The sequence below is a fragment of the Brassica oleracea genome, chromosome C7, assembly GCF_000695525.1.
Source record: "Brassica oleracea var. oleracea cultivar TO1000 chromosome C7, BOL, whole genome shotgun sequence".
NCBI lineage: Eukaryota > Viridiplantae > Streptophyta > Magnoliopsida > Brassicales > Brassicaceae > Brassica > Brassica oleracea.
The window spans coordinates 32,103,572-32,114,019 of NC_027754.1; the positions used below are offsets into that span (position 1 = coordinate 32,103,572).

A 10,448-nucleotide genomic window follows, 5' to 3' on the forward strand; every position below is an offset into this window, starting at 1 on the left:
TGATCATAGTGCTTGATGAGTAGATGATCATAGTGCTTGATGAGTAGATGATCATAGTGCTTGATGAGTAGATGATCATAGTGCTTGATGAGTAGATGATCATAGTGCTTGATGAGTAGATGATCATAGTGCTTGATGAGTAGATGATCATAGTGCTTGATGAGTAGATGATCATAGTGCTTGATGAGTAGATGATCATAGTGCTTGATGAGTAGATGATCATAGTGCTTGATGAGTAGATGATCATAGTGCTTGATGAGTAGATGATCATAGTGCTTGATGAGTAGATGATCATAGTGCTTGATGAGTAGATGATCATAGTGCTTGATGAGTAGATGATCATAGTGCTTGATGAGTAGATGATCATAGTGCTTGATGAGTAGATGATCATAGTGCTTGATGAGTAGATGATCATAGTGCTTGATGAGTAGATGATCATAGTGCTTGATGAGTAGATGATCATAGTGCTTGAGTTGGTAAAGGAGTGGAGGATCATTTCAAAGTTTATCTTATAACAAAATCAACCTAAGTTTACTAATATAATTCCAAATCAGAATTTTATGATATACAATAATTTTAGTTAAAAATATAAAAACAGACTTTTACAAGAAATTTTAATCTATTATATTACTTAACTAGGTGATTTGCCCGCACTTGCGGGCTTAATAATCTTACAAATATTTGCAAATAGATATATTATAAAGTTTTTATATAGGATAAATTTTTTTTTAATAAAATATATTTTATTAAATAAAATAAATTTGAAAAAATTCATATATATATACATAAAACTATATACATGGATTTATATTTATTTTTAAAATATTATGATGTAAAGTATTTTTGGATAACATAATATAGAATATTTTTAATTTATGGTAATTATATATTAATAAATTAATATAATATTATTATTTATTAAGGATAATGAAGATTTTAAACGCTCTAACTTTCAGCGTGAGAGTAAATACAATCACTTTGTAAATAATATATAAATATTTTTGAATTTTTGCCAATTTTTGTCAAAAATTATCAAAATAAGTGATTTTGATTGTCCTAATAAATTTATCTTAAAAGATAGAAGATTCATTCTATCTTATATGATATAGATATATATACTAAAATTAGAACCGATTTAATATTACTAAACCAAATATAATGTAAAAATATATATAATATTTTAATATTATTAAAGTAAATATAATATAAATTTAACTATGATATTATTGTTACAATTTTTATTATCATTTTGAAGATAATAATACATTATCAGCTAAATTACTAAAACTATTTATTAAAATTTATAATTGAGCATAAAAATATAACTAAACTTAATCCAATATGTATATCCTCATATCCAGAGAATTAGAAATGTGTTTTCAAGCAACTTAAATAGAATCATGATTCACTAAATAGGTTTTAAAGAAGTATTGGATTTTCACATTATTTTAAAATCATGAAGCGTTAACCTAAAACTTTCTCCTACATGTCAATATGAAATTTTTTGATGGTCATCCAATGACTTTAATTCAATTCACTGGATATATTAAAACATCAGCAAATTACCTTTTCACTGTGTACTATTAGAAAACAATCAATATTTCAAAACTTTATAATATAATAGTATAACTAACTATTAAACCTCAAAAGTCAATGAACATGTCAATACGTATTGCAAAATCAAGGGTTTTAAAATAGTCAAAGAACATCAATACGTATTGCAAAATCAAAAGTTTCATTATGTCCATCAACGAACAGAAATATGTGTATATACATGTATCTACTGACGCTAACATCCACCAATACAAAATCAAGGGTTTCATTATGTCCCTTAGCATGGTTAAACTTTGGTAATAGTTTAAAGCAGATTTTCCATATAAACTTAACGTCAAATATTATATAACTGGCAAAGTCAAACATTATGCATTTAGTTTACAATAAATAAAACAATATCAAATATTCATATAGATGATGATTTTTAAGTTTTAAATAATAATATAGACTGATTATTTAAACTAATGATTCAATTAAAATAATTAAAATATGACAAATAAGAAAATTATTAACTAAAATTGTTGAAAAATGACAAATAAACAAAATATCCTGTGTTCAAAAAAAACAAAAATCCTAAAATCATGGAGAACATGACAAGTAAGTCAAACCACTTCTCAAATAATAGTATAGATTATGCACAATAGTATTTTTACCAAAACCGAAGCGAGCCAAAAATGAATCGAACCAAAATTCAGTCCAATTTAGAATCTATTTAAAATCTGAAAAAAATCCAAACTAAACTAAGCAAAAAAAAAAAAACAAATTCACTAGCCTAATCTGGATTTTCTGTCCTTTATATATTAATGGAGGAGCATTACAACTTTGAGTGTATCCATGTGTAATCATCGGGATGATTCTCATAATCCTTAGAAAAACATGTTGGTCCATCTAAATATATATTATATTTTTTTGTTAAATTAACTATCAAATTGATTAGTAATGTATACCAAAATATTCTTCATTTTTTTCTTAAATAAAAACTACAGAATTACCTTTATTATTGACAATTAATGATTTCGAATAATAAAGATTTGATAATAATTTTTGTATCCTCCATCCTTTTTGTTTAATTTATATTATTAAAAATTAAACAATCACATTAAGCATAGAATAAAAAATTAGATATTTTCTTATATATTATATTTTGAATTTTCTAAAACGAATATAAATTACTAAAACTATTAAAAGTCTTACAATAAAAATTTTGTGAACAATAATTTTACTTTTTTTGTTATAAAAATATACAAATGATCATAAAATAATATGAATATGAAGTATCATTTAATATATATTTAGATTATATATAGATATTAAATATCACTTAAATTAAACTATATGCCATATAAAAATATATAAATACGTTAATTTTGAAATTTACATTGAATAGGTATGGGAGACATGAATTTTAATTTTGAAATTTGCATTGAATCTTTAATTTTTTTTTTATAAATTACTAAAATTATTAAAAATCTCACAGTGAAAATTTTATTATTAATGGTTTAAATTTTTTGTTACAACAAATATACAAATGTTAATAAAATCATATGAGTAGGAACTAGGAAACTTCAATTAAATATTCATATTAAAATATATTATATGTCATTAAAATTTAATTATATACAATATAAAATAAATAAAATGATTGCTTTTATTTATTTACTTTGTTTTACGTGCTTACTCCAGTTTAATTATATGCATAATATTTGCTCGCTTTTTAATTATTCAATATATTTATTATTTCATAGTATGGATATCAGCACAAAATAAATAAACTATTTAAAAATAGTTTACTTACATAATGTTGATCTTAACCTAGTGAAGTGTTATTACATGCAACCAAAGGATAGACATTTACCGCTAATAGCACCTCGATATGATTCTTAGTGATTTTATACTCTGCCTTTTGGTCTCGGTAAGCTTCCAACAATGCATCCATAATCTCACTACCTTGCCGTTGCTCCTCCACCTTCTCTTCATATTTCATAATAATCTTTTCCAGGAGCTCCTCAAATCTGTATGAAACAGTCATTACCTCCTTTTTGAATGGTGGTGAGATTCCGAGCTTCTCAAATGGCTTGCGCAATGTTACCGCCACAAAAATCTTGTGTGTAAAGGCAGCTAACTTTTTTTTTTTTTTTTTTTTTGGGTGCAAATGTTAAACAAGGCAGCTAACTTGACGCTAAATCCAGAGACTAACTCCTCATTCTTCTCCTATGAAAAAAATCCTTCCCATGCTCACTTGCCGAGGAAATTGTTAACAAGCCTCAACGCTTCCTCACCGATCTCAACGCTATGTTTCTTCATTGACTTCTCAAGTAGACTTCTGTAGAATCTCTCTATCTCAAATGAACGAACGTCTCGTGAACGCTCAAGCGCCTGGGGTCCGAGCATATTGGTAGTGATGAGCTTCTTCATGAACTTCCAGTAATCTCCATAGGGAGCTTTGATGAAGCCAAAAGCTCCGAACACAAGGCACTCATCAATACCAATAGCACCATGAGAGAAGACGCTCATGTCGTGGTCCTTGAAGATCTCGTGGGCCACTGAGGCAGAGGAGACTAGAACGATGGGGACATTTAAGATGCGGAGATGGAGCAAAGGTCCGTACCTGGATGAAAAGACTTGTGGATTGAAGCAGAGAAGAGAAGGTGAAGATGACCGATGATAGGAAGGGAAGGGCTCGGAGATAAGTCGAAGCCATTCTTTGGTTTCTTGAAGAAGAAGACAAAGAGAAAGAAGGTTGAGAAGAGGCTTATTAGGATTAAGATAAAGCAGTTTTTAAAGTCAACGCTGGTCATTGCTTCCATTGTTGTTCAAAAGCAAATAAGGAGGAGATGAATAATAGGAGTCTTAGATACAAGTAAGGTGAAATAATGGAGATCTGGAGGTATATAATACTAGTATGTATCAGAAGTTTGTTGCAATACTCGTGATCAAATTAATGATTACTAAATAGTTAGTTCCAAGGTGAAAAACTAAGATTATGAGGATTCGTGATTTAAGTTTCTCTTTGACATGTGAGAAAGGTGACTTGCTTATGTGGAAGACTTGTCCGTGATGGGTTTTAGTTACTGTACCGAAATTTAAGTAAGAGCATAATCTCTATTCTCTAATTTGATCTAACCTATTTTTTTGCCAACTACTTTTTAGCTAAAAATTAAGAACACATCAGATTACAAAAATCATTTGTCATTATAAAGTAGTTTTATGTGTAAACGAAAAAAATTAACACATTAGAGAACAAGTTACTTACTATTAGTATGGCCCAGATCAATACAGTCAAGAGGTCTCAAAAGCCCACCAAAGAATGTACGCAACAAGACAAAGCTTCAACGTTCCAATACAGAGCTCGAATATGCACGCTCTCACGTACGGAAAAACAACCCATACAGCTGGCTGTGTAATCGCTGCACACTCACGAAGCCAGGGCCAAGCTTAATGAAACATTTGCCTTGGGCCTCCAAAATTTTTGAAAAATTTTATATGTTAAAATACTCTTGGATTTGTAAAAAAAATAATTTTAGATCCCCAAATTTTGAAATCTTTACTAAATGGTACGAGGCTCCCAAATTTTCAAGGCTGCCCTGCACACTCTTATCTGTTTGCTAGCTGTATCGTCTCTAGATCCTTCTACTAAGCCATTAAATAAGGAACCTTTGTATCTTGGAAGTTATAAACTTATATTTCAAAAACTCTCTGTTTTGCTGTTCTTGAGTTTACCTTCACCTACATCTTTCACTAAACTGATCAACCAGAGTTTTGTAGACATAAATTACGCATATATCATTTGCCTATTTTGGTGTATTTCCGTTACTTGAAGATATCGTACTCTCCCTACAGGCTTACAGAATAACTCGGCAATCAGTCAACAATCTCTAGCTTACGCTTTGAAACCGACCATGGAAGCCGAGCCAAGTTCTTCAAAGCAAAATACGCACGTGCAACTTCCATAATATACGCACGCGCAGCTTCATCAATCATTTTGGTGACTTCGGTCTATTTCATACATAACTATCTCATTATATAAAAAAGATCCCCAATATCTACTTTTATAGTCAATTAAACCAAAGTTTCAAGTCTTTCTTTGATCAAATGGCTTCATCTGCGATGTCTCCCGAATCCATTTCTATGACTACTCTCAACAATCTCTCCCGTAATCATCGCAGCTCCTTTTTGGGTTTCTCCAGATCTTTCTAAAACCTTGGGGTTCTCATCTAACGGTCCAGATTTCCCCTCCCGATCAAGCTCTACTCCCTAGAATCTCTCCCCTACTCCAGATTTCTTCTAAAACTGGGGCAAGACTCAAGACTCCAGACCAAGTTACCTAACAGTTCTTCTGTGTTCTTGTCTTTTCTTACACTTTCTGCCCACTTTCATAATTTTGCAAATTGATTATCTAAAAATATAATAATATCAGTTCGTAAAAAGTCATAATTTTTAGAAACATAGAGATCAAATTTCGTTGTAAAAGACAGATCTTTAAGTTCATACCCATATCTTGTTATTATTCAGGTAAGACCCGAGAACTCGACGTGCACGAACTCAACGAAGGAGATCGAAACAGTTCAGCAGTTCTAAAAATCGGCAAGAAACCAGAGCTCTGTCTCGGCGATCTCGTACCTTTCTTTCACCAACAAACTCTATACCGGTGATCTCAAAAAGCGCGTGGGAATCACCGCCTGTCTCTGCGTCTTGATCCAACACGTTCCCGAGAAGAACGGCGACAGGTTCGAGGCCAATTACAGCTTTTACTTATTTGTCCGTACAAGGACAGTACTTGACTTACGAAGACACGTTCCTCGCCATCACTGCTGGTGGTACCGGAATCTTCGAAGGTGCGTACAGACAAGTTAAGCTACGTCAGCCTGTGTATCCCACGAAACTGTGTCAATATATAACTGTCAATCTTCGAAGGTGCGTCTCAGACAAGTTAAACTCCGGTTCCTTCGTCGAATGACGTGAAGATTTTTTTTAACTTGTGTCAATATATAACTGAAAATATAATTATTTTAAAAGTTTCATAAAATATAAAAAAATCTACGAAACAATCCTATATTTCATATCCTGGAACCTTTTGATCACAATTTCATTTGTGATTTTTTCAAATACATCCTTTTCCATAAAACAAACTAAACAATCATTTAAAAAATGATCTCTAATCCGATTTTGTCTATCTGTCTTCACAATCTTCATGGCTGAAAAACTTCTCTCCACAGTTACAATAGCAACATGCAAAATCAATAGCAACTTCAACAACTTATAAACCAAAAGAAATGACATATGCTTTTGGATTTTCACCAAAATACGAGCAAAATCAATATCAACTTCAACAACCTATAAACCAAAAGAAATGACATATCCTCTTGGATTTTCACCAAAGTACGAGCAAGTTCTCCAAGATCTTCTAAATGAATATATTTGGCGTCAATTCGAATGATTATCTAACTTCTGTTAAAAAGATATGCATTCTCCATGACTAAAATCATATGGATAGAACGTTGCTAACCTCATCAATCTTGAATTGTTAAACTGAGACAATGAGTCAATGAAAGATAAAGAAGCAGCACAAATAAGCAGTTCAGTAAAGCGATCATTAAATTCTTGAAGCTGCAGATCCAAAATTGCATATAAGCAATTAACCTTATAGTAATGTCCATTTGTGACTCCTGTTTTTCTCTTTTGATTCTTTGAGTCAATGAAAACCTCCTCAATGTCAAGCTCTTCAATATTCTGTTTCTTACAGAAAGAAGAAACCTTAATCATAAGAGAAATCCATCCATCATCTCTAAATTTCTGCAGCTGTTTTCTAGTTGATTTCACCAATGACATTGCATTTAAGATATCTTGATCTCTGTTTTGCAGGGACAAGGACAAACTATTTGTGACTCCTAAAAGGTGCACCATTACTTGCAAATAGAACACCAAATCAAAGCTATTGATGTATCTTAGGAGATCATATGCTTGACACCTTTTCGAGTCATCTTGACCATCCTTTTGAACACATTCAAGCACCTTAACGATTGAATAGAAACACTCAATCACACGCAGTAAAGTTCTATAGTGAGAACCCCAACGAGTCATCCCTGGTCTTTGGACATAAACATCTTGGTTCAACCCTTTTCCGGTCTTACGTTCACCATCATTAACTTCTTTCTAATCTTTTCTTTGTGACTTTCTCGGAGAAAATCTTTCCTTTTGCATGAAGCTCCCACCGCATTCAACAACAGAGAAATCATATCAAAAAATCTCCAACATCAAAATGTTTTTTGGCAACTGCCACAACAACCAATTGAAGCTGATGAGCAAAGCAATGGACATAATTTGTTCATGTGCTTTCCTTTGAGATTAGTGACCTTAACCCATTGAATTCACCCTTCATGTTACTTGCTCCATCATAACCTTGTCCTCTCAGTTTTGTAATGTTTAATCCATGCTTAGCAAACAAAGAATCAATAGAAGATTTTAAAGTTGATGAAGATGTATCACTTACATGCGTAAGACTTATGAATCTCTCTTTGACTATTCCACTTTTGTCAACGAAACGAAATACTACTACCATCTGTTCTTTATAAGAAGCATCAGCACACTCATCCACCAACAACCCGAAGACATCATGATCAATATCTTCAATAATACTTTTGACTAGCTCTTCTGCAAAGCAATGCACAATATCTTTCTGAATCTTTGGAGAAGTCATCTAATTGTTTCCAGGAGCATTTCCTAAAACAACCTTACTCACAACTTCGTTTTGCTCAGCAGTGTATTTCAAGAGTTCAACAAAGTTACCATTATTAGCAGAGTCGTCTTTCTCTTCATGACCAGAAAAAGGTAACCCTTGTCTCAACAAGAATCTGGAAGCATCAATAGAAGCATAACCTGATTCGATACTCATTCTTCGTAATATCATCTTGTTTATGCAAAGCATCCTTTATAGACTGGCCTTCTTTCATCAAGTTTTGACACTTCATTACTGCATTGTTGTGAAAACTGTTAACAACTCCTACATGTTCTGAAATGTTTTTGGGTTTGTTCCAGCTAGAGAAACCATCAATGGTCCATGCATCATTCCTTCCACCTTTACCAACATTATTTCTGAACAAGTAACAACATAGACATAAAGCCGCATCTTTCTTCACACTATATTCTAACAAATTCTGATACTGATCAAACCAATCAGGATTAAACCGCCTCAATACACCTCCTTTCAGTGATCGTTTGAAAATATGACCATGGGGTTGACAAGAATCTCTGGTTAAATATTTTCGGATTACCTCATTTCTTTGATTTTCATGATATTCTGATATTTTTTTTCGATCAGCAGGATCCCACGGTAGATTGTCCAAATCATCTAATTCACTTTGAGATGATGACGATGGAGTTTTTCTTTTCAAAAGTATCAAAAATTTCTACATATGTCTGCAAATAAAAAAAATATTACTAAAATAACTTATAGTTGGATAATTAGAATCAATAATAATAAACTAAATTACTATTTTAAATATGAATCTACCAGCTAAGAAGAGATTAGAAAATCTTAAATTGATACCATGTTGAGTTTCGAAGAAGACGACGGCAAGTTGTCTAAGACAAAAAAAATCCAATTCTAACTTAATGTATTTGGGCTTTAGGTTTGTAAATTATTGACGTTAAACATGTTTTTCCTTTTTTCAATTGTAGACATTATTTATTTATGTTGGGCTTCAATTATAATTAATGGACATTCTACAGTTTATCTAGTAATCATTGGGTTATAGTTTATGGGGTGTCAAAACTAATTTTAATGGGAAAATACATAGGCAATTTTTTTTTCATGGTGTGGCAATTGCACCACCATTAACGTACTTAGGTCCGCCTCTGCGTGAAGCCTGCGCTGGAAGCTAAGGCAACGGAGCCAAACTTTACGAACTAGACTTTGTGTTTTTTTCCCGTGTTAGTTGTTTTAAGGGAAATTGGCAGCAATGACCATAAAAAAAATTAGCAAACTAACCATAAAAATCTAATGGATAGAATACATAGTGTATATTGTGTATAAATTGTTCTTTTACCCTTCAAACCACACACCATGTGTTCATCTCATCCTTTTTTTTTCTCTCTCTCTCTCTATTCATTTTCACAAATCAATCCATTTTTTACTTTGCCTCAGTCGCCTCCATTTATAACATCACCACCACCATCATCACCATCTTTCTTTCACCATTTTCATCATCATCTTTTTCCACCATCATCACCACCATTTTTTTTCATCAGCACAGCCATTCATCGTTTGTTTACCTCTGCACATCTTCTCTTCCATCTTATGTGGTGGTTTTTCTTTCTCATCATTTTCGACAACTCAACCATATTCTCTGTTAATTATATCTTTTTTTCATATCATTGATATTAGGAGTTTTCAAGGCTCCTAAGAAAAATGTTGTAGTATAGTGATTGTCGAACCAGTTCTGAGGGATATCAAAGCACCGAGAATGCAAGTACTCACTTAATCTAAGTGCAACCGATAATTCAAGAGGTTTCTAAACTAATGATTAATGATAAATGAAATGACTTTCTTTACTAAGGAAAAAGAGAACTCATGGGTATAGGAATTAGACCTTGGGTGATCAAGTTTCGAACTAAGGATGGCAAACGATCAATCAAACTATCAACCTTAAGCTTAGACACAATCTTAAACAAACTCTATGTCTAGATGAATGTTCATTTAGTAACATATCTCAAACATCAAATGTCTTTGGTTGAATAATATGAAAGCAATCATTACTAACAGGTCTATTGGCTATCTTAACACCTTTAACAACAAATGTCTTTGGTAAAGTATGTTAAAAGTTTAGGGGAGTTGTCTCAGGCATTTCATCAAACACCTTGTGGGTGGGAAATGTCTAAAGATCAACTTTTGAGTG

The 10,448-nt window shown here is 32.0% G+C and overlaps 3 pseudogenes; 1 reads left to right on the forward strand and 2 right to left on the reverse strand.

Moving 5' to 3' along the window:
• The window catches only part of LOC106303105, an 8,990-nt pseudogene extending 4,629 nt beyond the window's left edge, over nt 1-4,361 (reverse strand).
• Nucleotides 4,362-5,176: 815 nt separating this feature from the next.
• On the forward strand, nt 5,177-6,577 carry LOC106304544 (annotated as a pseudogene).
• A 27-nt stretch (nt 6,578-6,604) lies between these two features.
• Nucleotides 6,605-9,788, reverse strand: LOC106303106 (annotated as a pseudogene).
• Between the last annotated feature and the right edge of the window lie 660 nt (nt 9,789-10,448).